This window comes from Orcinus orca, chromosome 15 (assembly GCF_937001465.1).
Source record: "Orcinus orca chromosome 15, mOrcOrc1.1, whole genome shotgun sequence".
Classification (NCBI taxonomy): Eukaryota; Metazoa; Chordata; class Mammalia; order Artiodactyla; family Delphinidae; genus Orcinus; species Orcinus orca.
In genome coordinates, this window is record NC_064573.1 from 1,717,435 (window position 1) to 1,731,144 (window position 13,710).

Here is a 13,710-nt window from a genome sequence, read left to right on the forward strand (position 1 = left end):
GTGAAGGAGCCCTGGGCCCAGCTCTGGCCCCTTCCCGGCTCTTCTCTGTCCCGAGCCTGTGGCCAGTCTTGCCGGTGACCCTGCCACCCAGGCCCCTCCTAGCAGAGCCAGCGACACTGTCATTTATTTATTTATTTATTATTTTTATTTATTTATTTTTTGCGGTACGCGGGCCTCTCACTGCTGTGGCTTCTCCCACTGCGGAGCACAGGCTCCGGATACGCAGGCTCAGCGGCCATGGCTCACGGACCCAGCCGCTCCGCGGCACGTGGGATCTTCCCGGACCGGGGCACAAACCCGTGTCCCCTGCAACAGCAGGCGGACTCTCAACCACTGCGCCAGCAAACTATTTTAATTCCTCTTCTGTGCGTGTCACTGGACTTGGTCTCTGTGCTTGGAGTAACATATTTTTTTTAATTTAAGGTGAGTTAATCGCTAAACCAGATAAACAAAGAGCTTTATGTAATACATAATAAATTATTTCTTTTTTTCAACTCTTTTTGAACCCTAAGAGAAGGAAATCTAAGCTGCTCTTATCTGTGTTCGGTGATGAATACATGATACTTTAGTCAGATAGACATTTTTGTTTTACGCCAGGTCTGAAGATGCCAGGTGGCTTGTACTTTTTGACGTGCAGTCTATCCCATAGCTCAGTCTCATACAGGCTCACTGGACCAAGCTGCGTAGTAAACCGGCAGACTTGAGACGCGAGGCTTTGCAGAAACACCCATGGAAAAGGCCAGCTGGTGTGGGCACCGGGCAGACAGCTGGCCCTCGTGCCCTGGCATCCGCCCTCCTCGCAAACAGGGAGTCCTGCTTTTTCTACTCAGATCTGGAGGCCGTGGTCTCTTGGCCACAAAGTGCGACCAAGATTAGAGCCCACATGTGCTGACAGGCCAGGCACTACCTTATATCCGTCACGCGCGGTCGCCTGTGGTCTCTGTGCCTAGAGAGATGCTTAAGACGCTGCTGTAGTGATGAGGTGCCCTTTGCTCTTTACAGCGCAAACCTCTCTGCCCTTTTGCAAAAACAGAGCCCACAGACAGGCTGGTCATCTCTGCGTCATCCGCTGGGATATTGGAGGTGAACCTGTGTCCTCGAATTGCCAGGACAATGTGTGCCCTTTGACCTCTTTTTGTAAAGATGTCCCTGTCCTGCACACCCTGCAGGGAGCTAAGAGCCATAGCGCCTATGTCTTTATCCTTCAAGCGGGCCTCTGAGCGAGGCTGATTGGAAGCTGCCTTCTCCCTGGTGAGCAGCTGCAGACGCTGAGCTCCCAAGCCCCAGACAGCGGCACCTTCTGACCCACCCAGGCATTCCCTGTGGACAGACCCTCCCTTGGGGACGATGGTCAGTGCTGTGACATGGTCCACATGCTCTGATGCAGCGCATTAGCAGAGACCCTAACCCAGGAACTGAAGCTTTAGTTTATTTTCCATCTGAGTTAGAAATTCTAGTTTATGCCTCTCACGGGTCGGTGAAAGTTCTCATTTCTTTCACGAGGCCTCAGATATACGGGGCAGGGCTGATGGGATCAGATGCGAACATTTGTTTCCTATGCAATCAACAAACCCTGTGTAAACATCCTCAGCGTGGAAGGCGTCCAAGTCTTCCTCGAGAACTCAGTTGGCTTTTTTTCTCCTTTTGGGAGGAATGAATCTAGTATGGATGCCAGTACGTTTTTGGATGTATACATCAGCCAGTCTTGGACAGAGTAAAGGGAGAGCCGCAGAGTTCTGATGCCTGTTTGTTTCCCAGGGATGTGGGAATGTGGAAAGAAAGCCTAAGGATTTTTGAAGACGTACAGACATTTTCACAAACCAAAGCTCCTACCTGACTCTCAGTCCATCCGTCACGTTCTCCTCAATGTCGTGTTAGTTCTTAATTCTACAAGATACGCAAATGGAGGACTTGGGGAAACTGAACAATGAAATCTTCGTTGAGTACAAAGTTAGAGGGTTTCCTGTCACCTCATCCGGTGACTCGGTGATAGAGCTCCTCCGTGGCTTCCCACCCGCGTCTTCACCCAATACTTTACATGTTCGACGGTTGCCTCAGGATGAGCAGAGGGTTGGGTGGCTTGACGCGGTGGGTCGACCACTTGGTTATGTCACATTTCTTTAAAAGCTCCTTTAAATGATGAGTAGAACTGAAAAACTCAAAATTCAACGAAACTGCTTTCAGTCCTAAACTTTATTTGTACATTTGAAACACGAGCATGCTTTTCCTTCTCTCAAGAGGCTGCACAATTTTGGGGTTTTTTCTGAGTGTAGATCGTAAGGCAGGAAAGATCTCTCCCTGCTTCAGCGTTTATAACTTCTCGGATATTTCCTTTTTTTTTTTTTCCCTTGGAATATGTTTAGACAAATGGACCTTCTGGGCCTGTCTTTGCCTCTCTGACACAATGGAGAGCTGTGCCTTGAAGGGCCAAGGAAGCGCTTCTCCATCTCGGCATGTAAATTAATTGCTAAATCACAATGCAATTTCTATGGAATTGCATTCGGATGCAAGATTAATAATGAAGGAATTAATCAAGATTAATTTTATTATAATGAATACCAAGGATCTAATGATGATTGGCTGCTTGTTCTCGAGAGGGGCCGTATACATGTTCACACTTTTGGTGAATTCCTTGACTTGTATCGCATACTCGAGGGAGTCTTTCTTCACTAACTCTATGTGTCATGCGGGAGAGATTTCGGCAGGAACTTCTCATTTAGGATTTAACTTCCTTGCTAGACTTCCCATCCCTGGAGGGGGTCCGCAGCTAATGAATTGATGAGAAAATATATGAATTTTATATTTGGAAAATAAAGGTCCAAATGTGCGGAAGGCCTCTCTCTTTTCGGTGATATTTCTCTCATTAAATTAGTTTGACATCTTTAAGAGAATTAATTCACAATGAAACGAGGGATGTTCTGGAAAATGGCCGGGTTTCTTTCAGTCTGAGGTAGTGAGATTATGGGCTGGTTATATTTTAAAGCACCCTTTAAATTTACTCCACGGAGGTCTTAAAACTCTGCATAACACGCAAATAAAAAGCGCACTTTCTCCAAAGGTACTACTTTCTGTATCTCCCTAACTGAAAATGAGACTATTGATAAATTAAAAATAGCATTGGGCTTGAGATTGGTACCAGGATCATTTACTGGTGCGTCGCATCCTCGGGCCACCTGCCCCAGCTCCCTTCAACTTTTGCTGGCCAGCAGCATCTATTTCCCTTCTGTTTCCTCAGCTCCTGCTCAGTCCTCCCCTCTGCAATTATGTCAGCACATCCTTGAGAACATGTTCCCTACATCAGCAAAGCGCCAGAACTAGATGCTGTCTTTTCATTATTATTATTTTAATGTTTATGGCAGCTTTATTAATATTTTTTGATGTTTACTTTATATTGGAGTATAGTTGATTAACAATGTTGTGTTAGTTTCACGTGCACAGCACAGTGATTCAGTTACACGTATACAGGTATCTATTCTTTTCCAAGTTCTTTTCCCATTTAGGTTATTACAGAAGATTGAGCAGAGTTCCCTGTGCTGTACAGTAGGTCCTTGTTTTTCATTCTGATACATTTGATGTTAAGAAATAACCCCCTTCCTTGGAGCTGTCCTTTCCCTTAGCCGCCTTTCCTTCCTTGTCTACTCCTTTCCAATTCCATCCCTGGGCTTACAACCTCCTGCTTGCTCCTTAGATGACCTTCCAGGGTTGGGTCTCTTCTTTTCGCTCATTCTTCACATTCTCCATGGACCCTGGAGATGGCTGGTGACACTCACCAGCCATCTCCAGGGTGGCTGGTGACACTCACACACCTTTTCTGCAGCCTGGTCCCTCCCCGATCATCATGACAATGACCTATTGATGTCTCACACGTGTCCCTTCACCACCACGTGTCCCTGTCATCAACTGCTCTGTCCCACCCCTACCCGTTCTTTCATTTGGGTCTTGCATCTCTGATTTCCGAATGGTCCAATAGTCTTACCCGGGGTGGAGATACTGATGCCCGTGAGAGGGTGCTCCCCCGAAGAGGGTCTGTGTCAACAAAGCCATGTCGTGGGATGACCCTGAGCCTCGAACAAATGACTGCTTTCATTCTTGGTTTAGAACTTCCTGCAATAAACCGGGTTTTTGACGGCTCAACTTCCCTAAGAGCTCAGGTAGTAATCTTGACGTTTTCCCTGGTTACTGTGTTATTGTTTTTGGGGGGAAGGGGTGGGGGAGAAGGGCAACATTTAATTGGGATTATTTGGAAAATTATAAATTTTTAATTATAAATTTAATTATAAATTTTAACATTTAATTATAAATTTATAAGTTTTTGTAATAGCTAGCAATTTCACACTTCTGTAAAACATTTATTAACTTTCATTCTTTAAATATTGCTATGATTTTTAAAAATTATACAGGTATTTTGGAAAATGTGAGACCTCAGCATATGTTAATACATTGCTTTTAAAATAATTATTAATAACCATTGACTGCCAAAAATTTTGCTAGGCAAGTCATATAATTATCTAATCCTCACAAAAGTCTGCTTTTTAATCCCGGTTTGATATGCATACGCTGGAGCTAAGGAAGCTTGGATATTTTGCCCAAGGTCTCACTGACAGATAGCCAGGATTCTAGTCTGTCACATTTAAAAACTCTTTGCTTTTCCCTCTATAACTGCTGCCTTTTATAGAGATTCTACCAAAAAAATCAACTTTTACCTCCATTAACATCAACTTTCCCTGACTGTACTATTTATAAACACTACATTTGCATAATTTTCCAAATGATCCCATGCTCTAGGAGACAAATGTTTTAATAAACTAATTTCAGAGTTTCATGCTTTTCTCATCAACCCCGCTGTAGATAGCAAGTTTTCAGTCTATGGATTGAGGCAATTCCTAGTTTTCCTTCACACTTTTTTTGGCAAATATTAACAAGTTTCAATTTACATTTATACCCCTTTTCGTCAGGAAAAAGTATCAATGTGTAGTGATGTAACACTCGTTGAAGAAAGAAGAGCCCATATTTTGTGCCTAATATATTCCCCGAATATAAATCGAACCAAGATTATTATAGAGCAGCCTGAGTGAAGTCATCTATTTTTTTTTTTTTTTTTTTTGCGGTACACGGGCCCCTCACCACTGCGGCCTCTCCCGCTGCGTAGCACAGGCTCTGGATGCACAGGCCCAGCCGCTCCGCAGAATGTGGGATTCTCCCGGACCAGGGCACGAACCCGCGTCCCCTGCATCGGCAGGCGGACCCCCAACCACTGCGCCACCAGGGAAGCCCGAAGTCATCTATTTTTTAAGCAAGTAATTTTTCACTGGGAGAAAAGAAAGAAGGGCGTGGCTTTGGAGATTAGCTTGCGTGATGGTAAGCAAGAGAGGAAAATCAGATGACGCAGATGCCAGAGAAGGTTCAGGCAACAGGGGCAAGTAAACAAGTTCTTCCCTCCAGGAAATGTTGGTTAGTTTAATTTTTAAACCAGGTTATTCAATGACAATCACCTTCTCAATCTGTGGATATCCCACAGCACCACCCTTTCCAGCCCCAACCTCAACAGAACTAACATGCCTGGAAATTAAGGCAAAATCTCTCCTGGTTCAGGCTATCTGGGCCTCCTCCTTACATTTTATTTCTACAGGTAGCAACTATTTCTCCACCATGGATTCTCTCGAACGGCCATTAAAAGCAACTTAAATTCTAATTAGAAGCACAACATAAGAACTTGATCGGGCCTACTTTGGTGGAATTCGTCCTTGTTAAGATGAGGTTGAAAGCTGAGTAGTAGGATCTGTCAACCTCAGAAAACAACCTACAGTGGAGCCTTCTTCATCACAATCTGAAAATAGATTTCTGGCAAGTTCAGGGGAAGAGAGAGTGAGCTCGCTGAGTAATCCTGCCCCAGAGAAGAGCCCCCTTCTTAGTATTCCCACCACCACTTAGGTTCCTAAATCCATCTTTTCCCCCAATGCACGCTGTTTCCCAAGGAGGCATAACATAAGAAATGGTTTGGCTTCCAGGCAGGCGATACAATGGGCTTCGCCAGGTGAGCAAAGCTGGGGGCAGAGTCAAGACATAGCGGGGCCACCGGGAAACACGCAAGAGACTTGAGTTTACACACTCTTTTAGTTATATTTTTAAATATCGTGTTCAATATGTTCCGGCAGCTTCCAGACACTGTGTAAGGTTAAGTCTCTTAAAAAGTAAGAGGTTCAACGGTCAATCTGAAGAAGTTACAAGAAATATGCCGGAGTGTCCAAAGAATCTAGGAACACAGGGCGAATGGTGTGCTTTTATCAGATTAACAAACAGACCCACCATTTTAACTGTAGGGTACTTCACTGGAGAAGATGTCTAGAGCACAAAGACAAACACGCTGAGCTATAATTTGGAAATGTCATTCACACACGCCTTAACCTGAGTTTGTCAAATGTCTCCTGACGTTCTGTGCACCCCAGTTAGTCTTCCCTCTGGTGGGAAAATGTAAACGACGTAACAAACACTGTATGACCAGTGGCTTGTGAGTTTTAAGTCTCAGTCTTTTACCTACACCTAATTCTAGTTGAAGGGACTTGGATACCACCGTAGACAATGATCTAAAACACCGCTGAGTGCCCTCAAGGACAGAACCGCTGGGTCAGGCCAGGCCCCTGGAGCTGATTTGAGGTTGAGGATGCACATCTATCTCCATGGCAGCAGCAGCATCTCCCAGGACTGCAGGAGTGAGGGGTGTGGCAGGGTCAGAGGACTCAGCGTGAGTGGAGATGTGTGAATACGTACATCCTGATGTACGTCTCAGATTTTCGGATGAGGAAACAAAGGAGGTTCCGAAAAATAAGGCAGCTGATCCACCTTCTTGCTCTCAAGTCGAGTCCACAGTCATGGGACTCCACTGGGTCAGCACAACTGGTCCCCAAGGAACAAACTCAAGGTTATCATTTTTGCCTCCGACTCTGGACCGCAAACCACAGCTGACAAAAGTGGATTCGAATGACTTCCTTTAATAATGCCTCCAGGAGTGTGTATATTACCAACCACAGCTTCTAGAGTTTCAGATCCAAGGAAGCAGCCTCTCAAAGGTGAGAACTAAGTACCATGTTCCTGAATCCCATGTGAGCCCACATCCTAAAAACAGGAAACCGGGAATCCAAGGGCTCAACCTGCGTCTGGCGACTGTTGTATGGACTTTCACATAATACTGAGAATCTCCCAGCCTGCCTCACATTATAGATGCAGGCATTGTGTCCAAGTCTAAGCAAACCACGAAAAGGACCACATTTAGTGGATCTTAAAGCAGTGTTGGGTCAAACACGTTTCTCTGGTTGAGCCAATGTCAGGTCTGCCCCTAACCTTACAGGCCAGGTACAAAGGTAACCCACTCTGCTGTATCTCTGCATAGTAGAAGTTAGATATCAAGACAAAAACCTAACAAATAAAATACATTCTATTGCCCCACTTGCTGAAGGCAGACCAGGGAGACAAAGTATTACCTGGGGGGCTGGTGGAGGTGAGAAATTTGGTCAGGCTTCCATCCAGGGTGAGGGTTCTTTCTTTCTCCCTGACTTAACAAGATGCTTGCTACACTGGGGTGAGGGGCAGTGTGCAGGCCTAACAAGGATGGACACTTAGGCCTCAGGGTTTGGTCAAGGGGGTGGTCAGGGAGGATCACCGGTCATCATGAGCCCAGACCCAATAGGCAGCCAGCTTCTGATTCCGTGGTTCTGGCGTTGGGGGTGGTGTCCAGGATATGTGTTTCTTGCAGGGTCCCGGGTGATTCCCCGGAGATCAGGCTTTGGAGGTGACTTTGTCTGAAATGCCGAATCCTGGCTTTGCTTTCGGGATCTGCTGTGAGCTTCACCGTGATACTGATTTCAGGTATGTAGAGTGGATGGGAGATGCTCCACGGCAGGGCTGGCAGGTGGGGAGAGCACTGCACGCTTTCTCTCCGACCTTTACTGCTGCGGGTCAGACGGGGTGGAAGGGACTTTCTCCCCCTGCCCCCTGCCAGCCCCACCCCGTGTGTCCCTGCCACAGACGCTGGATGCTGGACCGCAGACTGAAAGGTCAGCCCCTTTCCGCCTCCCCTTCTGCATGAGGGAAAGTTCACTGTCAGAGACAAAACTGAGGGGAAATTCTCTACAGATCTTTTGATGGAAGCAGAACACAGTTTTATTTCAGTAAAGTGATCTTTATTTAGTCAAACTGGGGAAATCTTTACTGAATCAAGTGTTTGTGTTTTTAAAAAGTTAGTTTAAGCTAAATATACCATTTGATCATTGGAAATTGAAAGCAAATTCAACCTCTAGAGAATGGAGGCAGTCATTTGGAAAGAATAATCACCATATTATAAATATTTTAATATAAAATGTTGAGAAGGAAATAAAAATATTTAGACGTCATATTGGTTTTCAAGTATCTTCCGCATTCTCTTCTTTTCTCTTACTCTTCTTTCTTTCTGCATGCGTGGTTAACAAAACAATTAGTATTGACCGAAAGGATATGCACTTATATTTTAAGTGCCTATCAATACCACACATCTAAGCATCTAATGTACTAACAGGATTTGCGGAGGACACATACAGTGCAGTGGTTCATGTTCACAGAGATAAGTAGGCGGCCAGAAAGGAGAGCTTCCCACTGTACATGGGGACAGGGTACCAGCTGGTTGTGGTGAACACATGGTTATTTCCGTCTAGGGGCCACATTACCTCAGGACAATCGGAATAGACGGTCAGATGCAAGGGACTCAGTGAAAAGACCCTGCAGCTCCGGAGGCTTGAGAAACGTGCTTCTATGTACCTCGTTCTAGCGTATCCCTTTCTGCTGGATTGCAGCACAGAATGGTACAACTGGACAAGTCTGGGGAAACTCCAGATGTGACAAGGGGAGGTAGGGAAGAACACCTTCTCCCGGACTCTGAAATGTGCTGCTTCCCCTAATCGCTGGCCATCATAATTTCCAATGTTATGAATCATTACTTATCGATCGGCCTAAGTGCACCTCTTGTGCTGTGATAGCAGAGCACGATCCTATCTGCTTCCCAAGCCTCGTGTCTGGATGAGGCCTATGTAAAAAGCTATCTTTAGCTTCCGAGATTAAATGTAACACCTCACAAGGCATTGTGTTTAGGGGTAGAAATATGACACCGCGGATGTGGCCTCGGCTTGCGTATAAACGAAGCAGGGGTCAAGTGTATACAGGTTACAGAACCGTTAGCGCTGATGGCTTCTGAGGACAGTGGCAGGCCATGACTCACGCTCTGTCCACATGTGCCCCTTGGAAATGAAGTTTCTTAGTTGATGTCCTGCATCACGACTTACAGCGGTTTTCAGCAGAGGGGATACATAGTTCCACTGTAATCTGAGCACGATATTCCAATCGATTAATTTGGTTTTCTTGTACAGCTACACAAGAGTTTTTGTTGTTTTTGTTTTTGTTTTGCGGTACGCGGGCCTCTCACTGCTGTGGCCTCTCCCGTTGCGGAGCACAGGCTCCGGACGCGCAGGCTCGGCGGCCATGGCTCACGGGCCCAGCCGCTCCGCGGCACGTGGGATCCTCCCGGACCGGAGCACGAACCCGTGTCTCCTGCATCGGCAGACGGACTCTCAACCGCTGCGCCACCAGGGAAGCCCCTGCACAAGAGTTTTTGACATGAAAATGTTGTCCTCATTCTATGGAAGAGTAAAACTGCTTGGTTAGCCCTAGAAATTAATGGCCCCATAATAGGAGGAAGCATATAATGGGCTGACCATTTACTCTCAACAAGTGGATTCTACTTTTAAATTACACACATTTATAGGCAAAAACAAAATAAAGTGAAAACAGACACACTTAAAAGGAGCACGCACGTACATTAAAATGTCCAAAGTGATGTCAGAGGCCAGTGTGCTGATGTAGGGGTCCCAGCTGATCATGGAACGGGAACGGGACACTCTGGTTCTGGCTTGCTCTCACTGGTTCCAGCAAACGTCACTCTCATTCAATCAGCCCTTTCCATAACGATGGATGCCGTTGAACCCAAATGAAAGCTCCTTAATCATTGGCACATTGATCTCTTCCCAATACCTTTCTTCCATGTCTTCTTCGGCCCATGAGAACATGATGAAACTTGTTTGGCAGAAGGAAGAGGGATGGGAATTTCAGAGAGTGCCAGGAAGAGATCAGAGAGCTAGAAGATGCGGGTCTACTAGAAAGTGGAATCGGGAAGAGAAAGGTCATTGTCTAGGATGAGAAGGAGGCTGTTCCTTGCAGAAGATTATGGCCAAGGATTCACTGAATCAGCCGGGCAACCTGGAAGGGAGAGGGTGCTTTTCAAGACGACGACTCTGGCTGCTCCTAACTGAAGATGCTGACGAGGAAACATCCCAGGTGCAGAGCAGGCAGGACCCCGACTTCCCTCACAGCTGGAAGGCAGAGCCGTGGAAACCAGAGCTTCTCAGCTTCTCGGATGCCAACTGCCCGGATCTTGTGAAAATTGCCTGTCTGGGTCAGAAGCTCTGGGTGGGGCATGAAATTCCACTTGTCTAACCCACCCCAAGGTAGGTGGATGCTGGTGGTAGCAGGACAACAATTTGAGTAGAAGGGCCTGACTACTCGAGAGAAGGAGAAAATGCAGGTCTTAAACATAAACCTTTAAGGAGACGTATAGATACAACCATCTTCTAGACTAAGATGATTCATGGCAGTGCTGCCACTGATGTTAGCGCAGAAGTTTAGGCTTATGCGCTACAGTTACTTAAGTTTAAAGATCAAAATATTTTACTAGCTCCATTTTATTCATTTTTATCTCCCTTTAGCTCAAGGGCAAGACTTCACTAAAAACAAAATGAATTACTAATGGAGAAATTGACCCTCAGCCTGTCATTTCTTTCTAACATGCAGGAAAATGAGGATTTCCTGTGCTATGAATGTCCTAGAAAAGCATTTCGGAAGGTGTACCCATCACCACTACAAATTTTAATGTGCCTGTTTATGGCGTTCAAAATATATTTCCTGCTTAAAAGACCGACTCTCTTGAAGAATATTTGGCCACAGAATTAGGAAAGAAACTGAACTATATACATCGCGGTAATTAAAAAACACAAACTCTACTTTGGGAAGAATTGTTGATAGGAAAAATGTTTGATGTAAAATATAAAGGATCAGAAGTGGTATTGACTTTTGTTCTGGAGGCTCAGAATATTTGGGGGGAGTCATATATAATGCACCCTCTTTTTTAAGCAATGAAGGATGACGTTTCTCAATCTCTCTCTCTCATTTGAAATACAGTTGAATAATGCAGGGGTTAGGGCACCAACCTTCACGCAGTTGAAAACTCAAGTGTAACTTTTGACTCCCCCAAGCCTAACTACTAACAGTTGTTGACCAGAAGCCTCACCGATAACATAAACAGTCTATTGACACATCTTTTGTATCTTGTATGTGTTATGTACTGTATTCTCACAGTAAAGTAAGCTAGAGAAAAGAAGCCATTATTAAGAAAATCATTAGGAAGAGAAAATACATTTATAGTACCTACATGCATCTATGAAAAAAATCCATGTGTAAGTGGACCCGTGCAGTTCAAATCCTTATTGTTCGAGGGTCAGCTGTAAGTATTCAGGGAGAAACTCAGCACTGAGGATGGACGTCTGTCCGGGCACGTGTGTTGCAAATGTCAGAGTTGAACACAGAAACACGATGGGGATTTTCTCTTGACCCTTTCCCGGTCTCCTTTCCCTGCACCGACTCTGAGTCACTCCTCTCTCCCGGGATCCCTGCAGCCCCCCCTACCCTTGCCCAGTTTGCCCAGGCGGTGGTCCAGAGCTCCGGGGGTGACCGGGGAGTGGTCACAAGAAACTCCGCTGGAGAAGGAGCCGTGCGTCCTGGTCCCCGTGCTCTGGCTCTCCAAGGCTCATGGCTATATGCGAGCCCACATGAAGTGGGCGGGACACGTGTTTTGACAGATGTGGCAGCTTGAGATGCGCAGGCAGCTGGGTATAAATGCAGCCACGTAGAAGGTCCTCGGCTGTTCCAGTCTGTGCCCCGTCAAACTGGCACAAATCATCTGGACTGGACTTGAGGAGGCCAGGGAGGGGGAACTTGGGTGCAAACGAGGGGTCGTGGCCACTCCGTGACCCGGCCTGTGTCAACAGACAAGGCCAGTGTCAGACGGGAATCGAATCAAGACGGATGGGCATCTCCGGGCATGGCTCTGCCTCACTGGGCCCAATTTCATTAAACAGCAAAGGGCTGGTGAGAAAGATGAATAGCGCAGCACTGCCGTAGGGGCGGAAAAATACACCAGAGCAGCTCACAAATAGACAGGAGCTTAGGAAAGCATCGGCCCGGCTGGACGCTGGTCCTAACATCTTCTTAAGGAGAAAGGAGCAGTCACCTGCTGGCCAGGTGCAGCACTTGGTGCCCAAGGAGAGAGAGGACGAGGATGGGTAGGGTGAGCCTTCCGACGCCCAGGCCAGGGACTCCTGTCTCTGAGGCCCTTCAAGCCTTCCCTCAAGGTTCATAGTTATTTTAATCAAATGTATCCTTATTCTTAATTCTTGGTACGCCCTTCTCCAGAATGAAGTCGCTGGTGGCATCCACGTGTCCCCGGCTGTGCCCTGATTCACTCTGCTCTGCTGTAAGACAGCCTCTTAAAATACATTCATATTAGTGCAGTGTTAAAGGTCTGGGGGCCCCAGGCATGTCTGAGGTCATCAGCACCAGGGTCCACCCGGGGAGGGTCTACCAGGCAGAGCCCAGGGGCTGGTGAAAGCCAGGTTCGGAACCCTGAGCCCCCGATGGAGGACTCACACCTTCTTTCCCTGGAAAGTGGCTGGCTCTCCATTACAGATGCACAGATCTTTGGGAAGCTAATTGGGCTATCAGGGTAATTTAGGACTTTTCATAAGCAAAATTGCTTTCAGCGTTTCACAGAAACTCCCGCGGAGCTCATCTCTGGGGCTTGCGGACCTCGGTAACCCGAGCCAGCTCCTGGCCTGGTTATTCCTGTTCCCAGGCAGACGCACAGCACCCTTGGGGGCTGAGGGGCAGTGTGATTTGACAGTGGGCCTCGCTGTCACACGTGGAAATCGCCCTAACCAGGTGACTCGGGCACACGGATGCAGCCGCCTGTGGACTGGAGTCAAAGGTTCCTGAGCACCAGCTCTGGGCTGTTTTCTACCGCTGCCTCTTTTCGGTCTTTTTAACTTTTTTCCAACGTTACTGAGACATAACTGCCATGGGGCATTGTATACAGAGTTAGGACAATCAGGAGGCTCTGACGACATGCAATTTTCTTCTTAAATAACCTTAGATCCAGAACTACATGCGAATAAACGATCAACATTACACTTGACCTTATGCGTAAAGCACGTACCGACCAGCCTCACGAGGTTCCTGAAGCGACATGGGGTGTCACGCCTTCGCAGCGTGACGCAGATGTGGGCCGGATGGGGACCATGTTGGCGTGCCGAGGCAGAGAGGGACATGGCTGAGCCACGCGTGGACGGTGACACCCCCTCCAGGTCCCCCCAGCCTCTCTCTGCAGCATCCTCCGTAGCTGTGTGCTCTTATCCCCCTAAAACGGAAACTTCACCCTGTCCCAGTCTGAATCCCACGCTGGCTCAGGCCGCCAGGGCTGGGAGGCTCCCTGGGGCTACTTCATGCAGAGAGTCCCAGCCGTGCAGGTGGGAAGCCGTCAGCCCCCAGGAGCTCGTCTGCACCAGGTGATGGGAGAAGCCT